The following is a 16932-nucleotide window of genomic DNA, read 5'->3' as shown; positions in this document are numbered from 1 at the left end:
GCACAAATCCGGACGGTTGTGGCAAATTTTAACCGGTGATCTCATCCTAAAGCACTAATTTACGAGATGTCACGGTGGTAGACATGAAAAGAACACACACAAAAGAAAAGAACCAGCTTTTGCAAAATCTCGTGTTTTTTTTTGCAACCGAACCCCGACGGCCAAGTGGCGTCATTTCTTAATACATTGTGATGACGATGGGAGACACGCGCTCGCTTTCCTTGTTTGAGGGGCGAGATAAAGTTGGTTCGGCTGCTGCACCCAAATGGACAAATGGAACGAACAACCTGACAACCGTTGCAACGGTACTGGTTCGATCCAAATTGGTACCTTGGCCAAGGAATTTAGGCAATATGTGTAAGTTCCGTTGAAAAATGATGCCTCTTGCTCATGCCATCGATGATCTCACGCGTAGCGCCAACCTCGGTCACGGCTAAGGGAATTATCAATGCAACAAATGGCAATTTGTTGCAAGAAGTCTGAACAAAACTTAACACACTCAATAACTTGTAAATTACTTGTTACACTTAGGACAAAAATTAGTAAATACCTTCGCATCTGTCTTCGGCTTCTTTCGGTTCGCATAACAAATTTGCACTAATCAATTACCTGAAAAGAAAACGGAAAAGGAAACATTAATAAGGCTGATTTTATAGAATGTGAAGAGTGAACAAAAACGCTTAGGAAAAAATAGGAAATAACCATCATTCTTTCAACACCCTAAAAACTCCGATAAACTCCCGAAACGTGCCCTATCTTTGCGCGGAACTTCCGGAACCTCCCGGTGGTTCCCCTTTTTGTGGCTTGTTTTTTTTTACAATGCGAAGGAGTTGAAACTGCGTGATGGCATTTGTGCAAAATGTATTTCTCGCACAAAAGCACAAAAGCTGAACAAACAACTGACAACACGGATTAACGCCGCTTATCGTCGTTAACGTTGGTGGCGTATGCGGCGCGGGCAAGTTGGTCGGTTATTAATGACGGGATGTGTACGACACAGCGCGGAACAAAGGCAGGATCTACTACTGTTCGGGTCATCTGCATATCGATTCACTGTTTTCACAGTCACGCTAAAGGGGAAGACGCGTCAACCCATTTCGGTACATGTTAATGACAAATTCTTGTTTAAGAAGGTGCTACGGAAAAAGCAGTTGTCCTATTCAAATAAATAAATTCATTTTGTCCACCTATTTACCAGCATCATCGGGAAAACTTCGGGAAAAATGCGTCTATTGCTGGAAAGTCCTCGACAGCAGTTCTGTGTGCTGAAACCCGGACCGACAGTGTCTTGATTGATGAACCTTTGCTGGTACTCCTACTTGCTGGTTCCAATCTAATTACCGTTCAAACCTGTTATAACCTAATCCTGTTTAGATTTCCGTGCCACTGATTCCAATGATTACTTCCGCAGCCGCACTCCTTCGCTTCTGTCGCGATCCGATCCGTGTCGCTGACGGGGTGCAGTTAAAAGGACATTAAAGCGCAAGCTTCGCCGTAACACGCATGGTAGCGCATGTCGGATTCCTGCCTTAACACACCAGCATAGAGCCATCGGTTGTCCCACACAAAATCAAATCGATTCCGATGGCATCGATTCGAGCGCGTTGCCATGTGTCCCCAGGACAGCCAAACACCCGGAAGTACCTCATTAGCGAACTGCACACATACATGTAGGTAGGTACTTTGAGTGACGGGCATGGCTAGATCAAAGTTCCACAACGTCAACGACCGATGAATAATGGCCGAAAGGACTTCCAGGTAGCTCCGTTTCTCCGTCAACATGTGGGGCATGTATGGAGCACTCAGTACATATGCGTTGTTAACGTGGTACTTTCCTAAGGCATTCAATATTCAATTGAAGAACATGATGTGAAATGTTTCATAAACCATGCATCGGAGAGTTCAGAGTAAACGGAAACCGTCGTGTTTGCTGCTTGAACTCTTCAGTATTTTTCTCCAAAACAGAGGATCCACGGATCAACAGCCATTCAGCCTTTAATGTTGTAAGTTATTAGTTTAGTGGAAGTTTGTTTGCTTTCCATTACGAAATAGGCCAACCAGAGGGTAACCGAACCGAATCATATTCTAGGGGTTGAGAGGTTTGTCCGAAATGATCCAATAACAGCCTTGTATTCGTTACAACGTAACGACGGTATGTAATCGCCCCAACAGGGAAATAGTTAGAATACTTTTCCTTAACTAACGATTGATACTTGATCCCTTGGCTCTACGTTTGTTCGGCGTGTAACCACCATGATGCTATCGGTGGAAAATGCATTTGTCCTACATATTCTGCGTTTATCTGTTGCCCCACTTTGGACAAACATTCTTTCGACCACACCACACCAACACACGAGCCGGGCGAGCAGCAGTTTAAAGTTCCTGAGCTAGTGACGGTTCGGGCAGCCAAAGTAATCAGCTAATTGTGCCCAACGTTTATCTTGTTAAAGCAAGAACAAACACAAATGCATTACTTTCCCTGCAAACGGGGAGGATAAAAATTCTGCGCTGCGAAGCGACACAAAACGAACAAACAGACGCTAGCTGAACAAACAAACAAACAAACAAACTAACCCAAAAACCAAACAGCAAGAGGACCTAAGGGTGGAAAGAAAATGGCATACATACGTGGCCAAACAGGACATTTTTACCAAACGGAGCGGAAACTTGTTCCACTCTTTAACGAATATATTTCCCCAGCAAGTTACTCAATGGGTTTTTATAATATTAAAAATAATTTCCACACTGAAAATTAGTTTGATTGTCAAATCATGTTTTCAACTGTTTGCCCACATTGTTTGCAAATAAGGTGTAAAGTACAACCATAAAAATAATTATACGTAGATAAACAGGCAAAACAAAATCATTACCGTGTCATGGGAGAAGGCACACAACATCTTGAAGCAATGTTTTCCCTGTTGTGACAACCAAGTTTGCTGCTGCCTTACTTTATCGTGGAACGAACCCAAAAAGCATGAACCTGTTCTCTTGGTGGACACAGGTAGCGAGAGATAATCGTCTATGTGGTAGCCGTAAACTTGTGTCCTTTTTCTTGAGAACTAGAGCTAAATCCCAAAGAAAGAAGATCCCAACGAGGTCGAATGATCAAGCGATGGCAAACAGCAAAGGTACGTGGCGTACATTGAAGTATTTGTCTTTAAGGTCCTTTTCAAGCCGGTCGCATCGCACCCATAACGTTTGGAATGTTTTTGTATTCTCTAGTTGTATGTTTAGAAAGCTTTCTTCCTTTTCTTTTTGGGACTTTCAGGTTGTGCGGCTGTGGACTATTTTTTGTAGCCATTTTTATTGTTTCCATGTGTTGCTGGAAACATCCGGCAAAGAGGGAACGGTTTAAACATCGATAAGATATGAGTGTAACCTTTCGGGAGCACCTTTCTACCTGCGATTTCACGATGTTCGTTTTAACCGGCTTAAGCACCGATGTCGATTCCCTCCGTTAGATACACTCTGTACGAATACACTGGAATGCAAAAAGGCGTCGGTCGTCGGGATGAAGTATAAATATTCCCTTTTCATCGTTTCAACTAGAGTTCTCCCGCGGTCTGGAAAGGATGAAAAAGGTCTTTTAGGATCCGGGAGGGTTCGAGTCTTTCAACCCTTAAGAACAGCGCCGCAAAAAAACAATCCCAAGGAATATTCTACTTACACCAGGTTTGGACGTAATTTGCACATGAAACTCTTCTGAATGTCCGAACGGGATCATCTCATTAGAAAACTGTTTTCCTACACTTACTCTCACACAGAGATCGCCAGCTCCTAAGCTAACCCAAGCTTAAAGCAAGTGTTAATTACGTGCTAAACTTAATGAAAATGTTGCAAATGCACGGAATGCGGAAGCACTGCCTCGGAGATACGGACACTCTGCAAAACTACATTTGAACGAAAGCAATTTGGCAACAGCGGTCTGTCCCTGTTGTTTCAATGTGTGTTATTATTATTATTATTATTATGCCATGGTGTTCCCATGGTGGTAATGGTTCGGTGGTTTAGTTCCTCCGCGCAAGCTTGTAGCTTTCTGTTTGTTCCGAAGCCGAAATGAAGCCATCTCATAATGGTACATTCAATTGCACCGCTTCTCCAATACAATTAGTGCACAATGGGACCCGCCATTTCTTTCATTTGGATGGTTCTGTTTCCTCCTCGTGATGCTGTAGCGGTTCCCAAAGATTCACTGGATTCCCCTGGACACCGAACGGCAACGGGAACATTAGGCGGCACCGAAACACGACAAAAGGTTATAAATTGAAAAATTGTTTTACAACCATTCATCCCTTGTGCCGTCATCGTGCCACGGAAGACTTCGCTCGCGGTAGACATTTTGTGGACAGCTCTGTGCGCTATCGGTCCGTCCGTTTGCCGTCCCGAACGTCAAGTGAGGTTGCGCTGAAGTTGATCAACAGTTGCTGCGAGCGTACTTGAGCAACAATCAACATTCCTAAGCCAATGAAGAACGCAACGCAACCCCAAACCGAGCCCGTTGCGTTCGAAGTGCACCGAAAGAAGACACAGAGTGTGGGGGACTTTCACGGGGACACGACACGCAAGTACGGGTTACGGGGTTGGCGGTTGGAAGGAGCCGAAATGGAATTGTTACAATTGTTGATAGATTAAGTTTGATCGCGGACTTTCTCTTTCCATCGCGCGGGAGGAAGCAAACGTTTAAAGTCCCGCACTTTTAAAGAAGCAGCGAAAGCATTGTGACTATTTCCTTTTTTAACCAAACTTTAATCAGAATTCCACAAATCCCATCCCACCCACAAAACATTGAAGATCTCGAATACCTTTTCCGCATCTCTGCGGATCATCTTCGGGAGTCATTTTACGCTTTGACAAATCGCATTTTACGCATCCGGCACAACGAGACTGCCACTTGTCTTCCGTTTGGTTGCACTAGATACGCTGCTCCCTCTGATGATGATGATGATGATGACGCAGTGGGATACCCTTAAACGGAAATTTAATTTCCCTCGCGAAGGCAAAGACCTTTCCCTACCCACCGACCGACCGACACCGGTACACCACTCGGAAGGAAATCGTCAAACGCGGTGCGGCATGTTTGCTTCCTCCCACCGGTTTTCCTGATGTTCCACGACGAGCGAATAGTCGCTTCCGCAAACACCATCGCCAAACAAGCGGCAAAAGCTCACATTACTCCATCGACTTCCGAAAGCGGGCAACAAAGTAAAAAGGCGAAGAAAAAAGTACAAGCTAGAGGAACCGGGACGTAACAAAAAGATGTGTAAGTACACGCGTAATGCGCGTAATCAACGTGCAGGAGGGAAACAGACTCGCGCACGCAGTCACTGCCGCCAGACCCCGAGCCAAAGGGGAGAAAGTTTCGTGAGCTTTCGCGAACAGTTACCGACACTGGTGGTGGTGGTGATGGTGGTAGTCTTCCTGCGCACAATTTCACAGCGTACATACTCTAAAACAGGTCTTTGGCCGATTTTCCTGTTTACCGAAGGGTTAAGTTGGATAGTTTCGGTTTCAATTACGATCAGCAGGCGCTAGTCGATCGAGGCACGGTGGCATATTTGGCATGTTGGGTCTGAGCTTTCGTAGCTCGTACTCCAATGGAAATGTAATATAAAAATGATTGGAATTCGCGATATCATCCTTCGGAGCTTCGGCTGCAGTTTGGACCACCGTTCATTCACCATGGTTCGCGGTTGTGTGTCAAACAATGCTATCAGTAAATGCCCATCACAAAACCCCACCGTCGGCATCGTTTTTCGATTGCGACAAGTTAAGGCGCCAAACCGCCTCGCTTTTCAAAACTGCATAACTATCTTCGAGAGAGCTTTTCATTCGAGATGATCGGAACATCTTCGAGCTGATTTTGAAGGCATATCTCGTTGAAAATCTTCCCATTGCTGATCGATTAAACGGTACCCGCAACTCCTCTTGATGTTTTTTTTTTATTTCTTCCAAATCATACTTCGGGACGTTACCTGATCAGTTTGAAGTTTCTAGGTTGTGGTTTGTTCGAGATATGGTGAGGCGCACACGCTCAACTGTGTAATTAATTTACGTCATCCAATAAAAACGGATTGCAACGGAAAATTAATCAAAATCCCACCGACGTGAGGAGTTGATCAGATTGGCACTACGAGGAATTTTCCTTTTGTTTCTACCCAAACAAACAGCGCGTTCAATTTAGTTTACTATTTACGATAAGTCCCGCTGCCGCCGTTTTGCCAGGTGTTTTTTAGTACCGATCGGTACCTACGGGATCTGCGCTAGTGCACTCCATTTACTACACATTCCGTTGTTTCGCCTTTCCAAACTGGTTCACAATTGTTATTGGTTGGTTGGCCGATCTTTTCGCTTCCTCATCACATATCGCGCTAAACACGGGATTTATGATGTTCGACGCTTTTGCTTTGCTATTGTTCCTCTCCATTTTAAAGAAACCAAACCAACACTACTACAATGGACCTTCCGCTTTTTTTTGGTGCGAATCAATTAATCCACTTCTGGAATAATTAAATGCGTTCATAAATGTATTTTCCTTTTCTTTCCAAAACGGCCGATTCAACGGCGTTGATTAGAGCAGTTAAATGGAAGCAAAAGTCCCGTGCACGAAAAAGCGATTATTTTCAGTTAGAAATTGTACACACGGGACACCTTCACGGCTTACTGTTGGCCGGAGATTGGGATAAGATTACTATTACGAAATGAGTTCCTCTCTGTGCGAACAAATAAAACACAAACACACAGAAAAACCGTGTATAAGATGCGATGCAATGCGCGTGTAAAAGGTTCTTTAATTAAGCACGCCAACGATACAATGACGAGCACGGAAAGCTCGTCAGTTTAATTTCAATATCGAAGAAGAAGAAGGAACGAACGAGATGGAAGGAAAATAAAAACCTCCATCCGACAGATTTCTAATTTCCGGCAATTTATGTCAACATCGGCAACGTCGAATGGTTACGCTAAACTAACCTTGAATAAAATATACCTCGTTTGATGTGGGTTGGTTGAGTTTTGATGCTTTTTTGATGTCCATTAGTGACTAATTATTTTATTCTTCGCTTCACAGTGTGTTGTTTCGTTCCACTTGTGTGTGTATATCTCTAAACTGCGCAACTACAATACGGGTGATCAAGAAAGGGAACGCATAAGGGCGAAGATCGTACAGCATGTAAAGTTCACATCGCACAGTCAGTTTTTTAACGCAATTTAAACCCGAAGTCGTGATTGTACCGTGCTGTTGCAGAGACGATTGAGAGCTCGGCTGTGAAGACTGTGTAGCCGTGACCGTATTTAAGGTGCGTACGAAGATGTGGTGCTCGCCGCAATATCCTTTCCATTTGAGTGGCAATTTGAAACGGTGGTGGCAACACCAAAACCAGGTGCTAGTAGTTTCGCTTTCAGCTTCGTTACCCACGAAATGACACTGGTACCCCCTCTCGGCATGTGTCCATTAAAACATCCGACCCTACGACGGTGATCTCTCCTGAAGCTTATCTGGAACCAAACGCTACATCCATTCACATTTCGATGGGCGAGCTGTCAAGGTTAGGAGAGTTCGATTGAAACTAGAAAAAAAAAACAGCACTAAAAGAGAAAGAATTATACAATAAATATCTGGCCACTATCACCCCAGATCCAGAGCTTAACGTCCGGAAGTTGACAAAAATAGCTTCCTAGGACGCAAGATTCCAATTAGCACGAAGAAACCTGTCCACCAACTGGGGACATAAAGTCGCTGTCTGCTTGGAACACGTTAAACCACCACCACCACTACTACACCGATGGAGCGGCGGGTTTGGAGTAGGGCACATCAAAATTCGAAATTCGACGCGAGCTGCGACAAACGTGCCCAAATTTCGATCTCGCGCATTCTTCGCATTCCATTGTACCTCCCCCCACGTTCACCTTATCCACCAACACAGCGTACACAGCAGGAGCGGCAAATAGTAGCGTAGTGTGACCGAATGTTTACAAACATCGTGGCCTCCGTCACCATCCATCGGATATGAATATCCGAAAACAGGGCTGACAGTTGGCAACCCTTGCCATAAATTAACCCCTCCAAACGATGCATAATAAGTGGAAACCACCCGAACGAACGGGTGGTGACACTGATTGGAGGTACCGGTACGGACCGAAAATGGACGGACGGACAACCGATGGAGTCGTCACCGAACCGATTTTGGCTATCGGAATGACACCTAACCCTACCTGCGCGTTACCGGTGGTTCCCTTGGCACCAACCAACCACCGGGCAATGGGGGTCACTCACTTTCAATTGTGTTCAATCAAAATTCCACCAGAACTCATGGACCGAATGGGAAGCAAACAAAACCGCCCGAGATTCGGTTGTGATTGCGGTAGTGATCTCGGTCTAAAATGCTAACCAAACCTCGGCCCGATCGAGAGATGAGACCCAGGGGAAACGAAGTCGCCGCTTCAATCGCGTAACCCCACCCAAGGGTGGCTGTGGATTACGGGAATGCGTGCGCGTTTGGAACATTGATCGGACAGCAGAAAAAAACAGGCAGACGTGCTCGCTAATGTAACTAACAACAAGCAGCGCAGTAATTTGAGCGTTGGGTAGTTATTGTCCTAAATTCCAACAAGCGCGTTGATGCGGTTGTAAACAAAATGAAGATTTTTGGAGTTTTATTTCGCCTAGCTACAACCTCAAATTCAAGCCTGCACAAACCTCAACCCTATGGGGGAGTGGGGCGGAATAAATAGAATGGCATTAAACAGTGGTGAACAGTGAAAATCAACTCAACCACCCCTTCGTCGGGTTTCATTTCTCAGCTTACGACTCTGTGCTACAAACATTCACAATTATTCAGGGTCATCCGAACAGGGCAGGCCGTAGTAAACGTTAGAAGCAAACAGAACACAAACACAAAGCCACGCGAGAATCGAATGGAACTTGCCAATACATAGTGTGACATAGTATCCATTCCATCCAGTGTCTAGAATGTCTCACGTAGTAATCGTCCACCGGGAAACCTCATCAACCGTAAACGAACGACGAAGACGTTTCCGAGCTTGAGGTTGCTGGTTTGTTTGGACTTTGCATCCAACGTCGTCCACCGCAAGTCCATACTAATAGGGCAGCAACGCTAACGCTACGGAACGGAGTCCACGAGATCTGCAGCACGCGTACCTCGCAAGGCCAACTGCTGGTTCTAATCGCGTCCACCGAAGCAGTTGTATGTCTTCCGAAAGGATGCCATCGCCTTTGTATGCCACGTGTCGTAAAGTGGTAGGTGATATTTTGACTAACTTCTGGACGAGAAGCAGTTGCGGCCAAAAATAGTTCACCAAACAAGGCCACGGTCAATCAACCGTAAGGTTTCCCGATTGACGTCTAGAGGAATTCAACAACAGTTTATCATTTTACTCAGAAACAGTGTCCGTTCGGCCGTTCGCTGTTTCGTAGATCAACTTTATCTTCGAAAATCCTTGATTGAAGTTACTTCTACGAATCAGATCATCCAGCAAATGTCGGGGGCTTGTTACATGGAACTCTTCTTAGAACATCGACAACTTCAAGTAAACTTTACGCTAAGTTTTGTCCAATCAGAAAAGATTAGATAAAATAAGAGCCCGCTAGCTCTTAGTGGCACTAGAGTACATTAGCAAAAATAAAGTTAAACTATTTTTTTTAAATGAAAATCCTCCAAATTCATGCAAGAGAAGACTGCAGTGAAATGGACATAAAACATCCCGAATGGAAAAATGCTACACTTGCTGCCTAATGCTGCCCAACACCATGCAAATGTCCACTGCACTGCTCCACGAGTGGCCGTGAGGTTAAAAATCGATAAATGTCGCCGTCTCGACCGCAACCGGTAGCAATCGCACCTTCCTCCGAGACGAGACCTTCGCGTTGCAAGTTGAAATGTACCCACCCCATTTGCCTCCGTAGAGTTCCCTCCAATGCGGTAAGGTTTTGCCAAACTGCTCTACTTGTACGCCCAAAGCTCACTTACTCTATGCACAGCCTTGCCCGGGGACAGCTCCACGACCCAGGTCGGTGGTTGACTCGAACTCGACAGTAATTGCAACGGCAGGCCGCTGGTACTCCATGCCATTAGTGCATTGGGCGCTTACATGTTGAGCGTGTATGCATGTCAGTTTGTGACCTGCCCCAAACAATTCAACTGCAGTATCGCTGTGTCTGTCGTGTGGCCAGTGTGGCTAGTCGCGAATTTTTACACCCAATTCCACAGAGATTAATGAAGCTGAATTAAGGGACCTAAAGCACCACCTCGAAAAGCTACCTTTTAAATCAATCGCAAACACTTGGTCCGTAAACAGCGCCAATATTCGACGGTAAGTTTTAGCGCCTCGTCTAAGCTAAGCTGCTACGCTGCTAGCTGCCTCCATGGTGGGCTAATCCCTACACTCGCGTGGAAACCCTCTCAACGTTTAATCCCACTTAAGCCTCCCGCGTACTTCGAGCATGATTTCAAACCAGATTAGGGATCAAGCTTCGCAACCACATTCCGTGGCGTTTATCCAATGAAGGATGTATTGCAAAACAGTAGTGTTATACGAGGTAAGACTCAAAACTTGCAGCTGGCCACAACGATACAATCCATACGGACACACCGCATCGGTTGGGCCACAATTGCAGGGCTATTGGAAGATCAAGTTACGGTTTGTTAAGAAACGACGCGTAGTGGGGATCGAGGATCGCGATCGCAATAAAAATAATACTAAATAATAATTTGAACAACGAAGCGCCTAGAACCTTCACAAAATTCCTACCAAGCTGATCACGAAACCAAAATGGCTTGTCCGAAACTGTAAACAATTTTTCACAATCTTTTGTAACGGCTGCCACGGTTCGATGGTCATGCTGACATATCGCTCTGTAGCTCTTTCGATAAGACATTGAGGAATTGTCACAAGAAAAGGGTCGCTCTGGCGTTTACGATGCCAGCAATCAGTCAGACATCTAATAAACGATTCCGGAAAAAGCGTTGCTTTTCAAAACATAAATCACAACTCAAACCTTGACTCTTGGTCTATTCTCGATAGAATAACGCGTCTATCGCCGAATGCGGCTTATCAGCACCCGACTGACCGAGAGGCCAAGAACGGAATCCGACCCATAACATGAAATCCACCCTCCCGAGGAACTATTCTGCTCGGACAGCTAGCTAGATCAATGACCGCTTGGTACCGCGCACACCACAGCGAATTCCGATTGCATCGTAAGCGCTTTGGAAAAGTGGGTAAATAAATAAATTACCCAGCGACACAACGCTTAAGCGTGCGCTTCAAAGTGACCCATTTTGTGTTGCTGCACCCTTAGGCTGGCCATAAAATAGAGTACATGGCATACATGGTTCGGTTTTGTTGGAACCGTGACAAGTACGCCCCGAGAGCGTCACTAACTGGGCCAGCCCTTGGGGACTTTATCAGGGGGTAAATAAAAGCGGCACTTCTTCTCATCCGTTTGTTGTTCGAGGGTGTCCAGCGGTGACGGTTTGGGGATGGAGGCGAAAATTCCACAGTCACACAACACAAGCAAATCACACCTGCAATGCAAATCTGGTGTGATAAGAACCATAATCAAATGCGTTCGCGAATTAACGTGCTAAAGTTGTGTCGTTAAGCAAACGTAAGCTCGGAACGCCCTCGAAATGACTTTAGCTTCCTTTCCTGTGCAGACCCTCGGACAACGAGTTTTCCAAAAACCCTGGAACAAGGGAAAGAGAGAGCCCCTTTTAATTTTCTTCGAGTTTATTTATTGAAGGTTATCACCGCTAGAGTCGAGACCGAGACCGAGCACTCCACGGCGCTGGAAGCTGAAACCGGAGGCTGTAAAAGTTGTTTTCCTTTTGCCAAACATAATCAATAATTCAACACCATCATCGAGAGAGGATTTTTTGCTGAAGGGGAATTTTATCCGAGATGGATGAGGGACTCGAATGGATTTAAACGGCTAAACGGTAGCTATTACTTAGCGCAAGCTCGATTCCATTACTCACATCGCTTTTGGGGAGAAACTTAACTGAAAATGCTGCATGTAAATCGCAAAAAACACACGCGTTACACGGATATAGCGTATGAGCGGTCTTCGCTCTTCCTTCTGCCAAATAAAAACGCGTTCCACGAGGAAAACCTACTGAATTTTCCCTTCCAACACGCGACAAACAGCCGTGTGTACTTTACGCGGTACACGGACCACAATCTACCTACATCTGGCACCACACTTAAATTGGTCCACAAATGGCCTACCCAACCCACCATCAGCCCCCAGTTCGCAATTTAAACGAACAAAGCGAAAATCATTGGGTGTGCGTGGATGAAAATTTCGAAAATACTACATTCCCACTACACACTGGTATGGCGAGAGATGGTTGGAAAATAAGGGTGAAGCGATAAGTACGGAAAATACCTTTTATATTCCTTGGGACAGGCATGAATGGTTTTCTAGGCTGATTTTTGAATGGTTTTTCGATCATTAGGATGATGATGATAGTGGTGTTGTGGCAACTTGAACAAGGCAGATGCAACTTTATCTGGAACATATTTGGAGATGCTTTTTCTGATAAGTTCCATCAAATTAGCTAAAAGTGATAAGTTTTGCAATAATAAAAACAATTAGGCTCGTCGTTTTAGTATGGCTAGACACCCCAAGTCCTTCGAAAGTGATTGATTAGCCTTCCGGGATATTAACAGGCCAAATTCGCACTACTAGAACACGTACCGAGCAAATACAAATCCACCAAAGTTTCCCATTTCCCATGAAAATCTCAGATAAAAGCTCCTATTGAAGGGACTAATTTCGCGTAAAAGTTTGAGACGTGTAACAAAATCCACCCCTAACTGAACTTTCCAAAAATTTCAGTAAACCACACCACAGAATTGGAACTTTGTTTTGGGCTTAATATCGTGTTGGAAGATGGATCCAACACACTCACCCAAGCACGTGCATGCAACACGTGAATGGAAATCATGGACGGCTTCTTTTTCCCTGTCAGAAGCCGGATGAAAGGATTACCTTTCGGTACACCCAGGCTGATGATAGTCAGCCATGCCATTCCCGCAAATAACTTCCAAAACAAGGCTCTCGGGGAAGTTACTACTCAGCAGAAAGCGCACAAAAGATCTTCCAAAACAATCACTCAAATCCAGACACGTGCGTTAAATGATTGATTCTACTCCTTCTTTCGCGTAGTCAGAGATAAAACTTCCATGTTAGTCGCTTATCAAAACTTGTTCGAGTAAAGTACAGAGCCCTGGAAGGAAGAGGGGCATCCGGAAAATGTGTTTCGTTTAAAAGAAATCCTGTATAACTGGATAACGATATGTTCTCCCCACTAGCGCTACTCAACTAGGTTCCTTTTAAGAAAACAAGGATTTCCTCGCTTATTCTACACTCTTTTCCGTTTCGCCATGGCAGACACGACAGTCGCTTATTCATAGTGGAGAAATCGATTGTCGTAGGCTTACTTCATGCAAGCGAAGGCGACATGAGTGACAGCTAGTTCCGTCACATTTTTCCGCTTTTCCCGCCTGGTGACGCAAGGTGACGTGTTTTCTGCTACTGCTACTCGTTGTCCTTCGACTTGTCCGCATTTCTCCCAAGTACGAAGTCAAGCCGAAGTACGACAAAAAAGGAAGCAAAAACAGTCAGACGGACTAGGAAAACGGAAGACAACTTTCTACAACTCCGTGGTGGAACAGCCGCAGAAAAATGCCGAGACCGGGTCGATTCATTCATTGCGCGAGGACAAACTGTTATTCACTCGGTTGGAAGCAAAAGCAGACCTACGCTTGTGTTGGTGAAAACGGTTTATCCAACCGAGCCGCACCATAACCTACGTTTGACTCTGCTGCTGCTGCAAAAAAAAAGATGGAATAATTATATCATCCACCAGTTTACATTCAATAAGCTTTGCTGCGTTGGATCCACCGTTTTTGCCTCCGATATGGATGGTATGGTTCCGTCTGGTCGCGCCCTTCTGCTGAGGGTGGCCTACAAACACCACCATCATCAAAGCTCCCCATGAACGGAGGGACAAATACACATTTAATCAGCGTCAATAAGCAGCTCCAACAGGACGAAGGACGACGTACGAGTCCATTCCAACAGCGAAATGCTGGAGTCGCCCAGTCTGAGGTGTTTATTCTCGCTCGGTGGCTCGACACTCGGAGTGTGAATGTGTGTGAGCAAACCTTCTCCTCGCTCTAGACCCCCCCCCCAAAACATAAACACACACACAAACACGAAGGTCATACCGAGAGGTGGAGGGAGGGAGGTAAAAACCCGAATGACTCCGAACGAAAAGCTCGTCCTGCGTCCAAGGCAAAAGGATACGATTTTTGTTCCGTTTCTATCATCAACGTCATTTAAGTCTCTCTTTCTCGCTCTTTATCTCTCTCGCTTTATGCTCTAGTACATTCCAGCAAGGATGTGGAACAACACCCACGCGCTTCGGGCGTAGAAAAGCCGTGCACAGAGCACCACTACATGTAGCATTCAAAATGCCGTAGTCTGCATTCAGGCGCTTCATACAGAAGCTGCGGCACACGTCTGGCACAATTTCGATCTCAAGGATCTCATCGCCATCGCTTCGATCCTTAGTAGGCGAGCGATGTGAAAAGTACACACCGCGATTTTGCACACAGTTGATGAAGCACAGTATGCACAGTGAAGGCTGTTGAGCTTGAAGAAGTTGTGTGAGAAATTCGCTTCCAAATATCGGCACGCGTGCATGAATCCGGTGCAATTAACACGTTAGGAAAATAGAGATTCCCACCGACGATGTCGAATATTCGGAGAAGATTCGCTTCAGAGGGTTTACTTTTTCAAGATGCAACCAAACCATAATTGTTTTGTTAAAGTGGCAAATAAAACTCGCATCGCAACCAAACAAACGGAAAGAAAATTGATTTACGACCAGCGAAAACGAACGTAAATATGGTTTGTTGAGAAAAAAAAGCCACAAAATTTACGTCCAAACCAAAATGCGCTTGGGATATATCGTTTTCCCCCGCTTTGCCTGTTTTTATGGCTAGAAGGGCGAGAAAGGACGGAAAAAAGGGGCAGAATCCAATTGTCGGAAATTGGAAAATATGATATTTGTTTCCAACCATTCATTTCCAAAGGCGTACTCGCGGAGGGTTTTGCGTTTAGGGATTTTGCGTAACGAAAATGCTCGTGGTCGGGCGAAGACTTAACCGGGAGGGTTATGTATGTTACGCCCTTTGTCCACTTCTCCCCGCTCTTTCTTGGCTTTTGCCACCCAAAATGAGTGTTGCAATCCGCAATAAAATACCACCGAGAAGGTACGACGGAACGCGGAATCTTTATTTCCCTGTTCCCATATGGTGCCAAGCCGTGTCGGCACTTCCCATTGGAGCTATTTTTGGGATGGAAGAATTGATCACGGAAGTGCTATGAGTAAGAATTTCACATTGAAAGTTGGACACCAGGAGACAGATTTCTCTAAGCAATTGTTATTGTTTATGCAGATTAGAATTCAGCCACTAAAGTGATAACGTTAGCTCAAATGCCTGGGTTAAAAACTCGACAGAACGATGCGGATTTTTAAGTCAAGCATAACTTATAATAATAGTTTCAGATCCTAGTGTCTGCTTCTTTGGGCGTAATACATAAAAATAAATTTGGGAAAGCCAAGATAAAAATGTCTTTATTGCAATAACTTACCTTTATATTCCATTTAATCCAGCATATATCCTTTTTTGTAGCTTGTTTCACACAATCTCAATGGCTCAATGCTGATCACTCCCTTAGAAAATTGCACTCTCTAACGATTTTTGTCTAACAACTGCATCTAATCTCTACGCAGCCGAAAGGAAAAATGACACTACTGAGCACCAACCAAGCACTGAACCGAAATTCTTTTCACTTCGTGTGAACAGACGGAAACGACATGTACCGTAACTACATGGGAAAACAATTACACGCACTCACGCACTATCAATCGGCAACAGCAAATTTCCGGCGGCAACAATCTTCACTGCAAAAGATCAACCATTATGAAATGCACACTAAAACTGCTGGATGAAAACAAGAAAGCAACCGATAGCAAAGTAGGCATTTGTTTATCACTCGAATACCACCCCGAACGGAGGAACGCAGCAATGTACAGCGACACCAACACACGCACACAAGCATGCGCAAGCACCCACACTCTTGCACTAACACACAAGGCAACCAGGAGAATATGTTTAGGGCGTTGTTTTGGTTTGATTTAATGCTTACTTTTTTACTTTGCTTCTGTGCACATCCCATCAAACTTTCTACCCAGTTGTTGTAATCATGACACAAAATTATTGATTTCACTGTTTTGTTTTAAAACACAGTTTCACAGTGTATAGAGACAAACAACTTAGGCCCAGTTGACACGATTGCAATGAGGTGCCACGCAAACACACCAAAAAGAAGCGTGACACAAGAAGTTTGCGCGAGAGAGAGAGAGAGCAATGCACACAAAACACTGACCGTCGAAACGGAAACATAAAATGTTTTTTTTTTTTTCGAATTGACCTCGCAGAGTGACGAAATTAAAGGCATTCACTTCCGACGTTGGCACAGAGGACAAAAGCACCACCTTATTCACATACTTATTCAGCTTCTTGTGGTCCGTTGTTCGCACACACTGACACTCTCCCTTTCGTATCGTACGCACATTTTATGCACCATACTGTTTGAAGTGGTTTATTTGTCTTATATTCTAAATTAACAACATTAGCAACGAACAAATTCTCGTACAGCTCACACATTTTCACACTCAAGCAAACATTTTAGAAATCCACACACAACAGCCCGACGCGATATGGACAGGAGCTGCTGCTGCAATTTCACACATACTTGTTTGCATTCGACCCGTCGCATGCTTCTGACGCATTGGCTCTGCGTGTGTATTGCTGGCAACAAGCATCCCAAGGCAA

Source organism: Anopheles moucheti, chromosome 3, assembly GCF_943734755.1.
Source record: "Anopheles moucheti chromosome 3, idAnoMoucSN_F20_07, whole genome shotgun sequence".
NCBI lineage: Eukaryota > Metazoa > Arthropoda > Insecta > Diptera > Culicidae > Anopheles > Anopheles moucheti.
The sequence above is the reverse complement of the archived record's forward strand: the minus strand, read 5'-3'. Positions refer to the sequence as shown.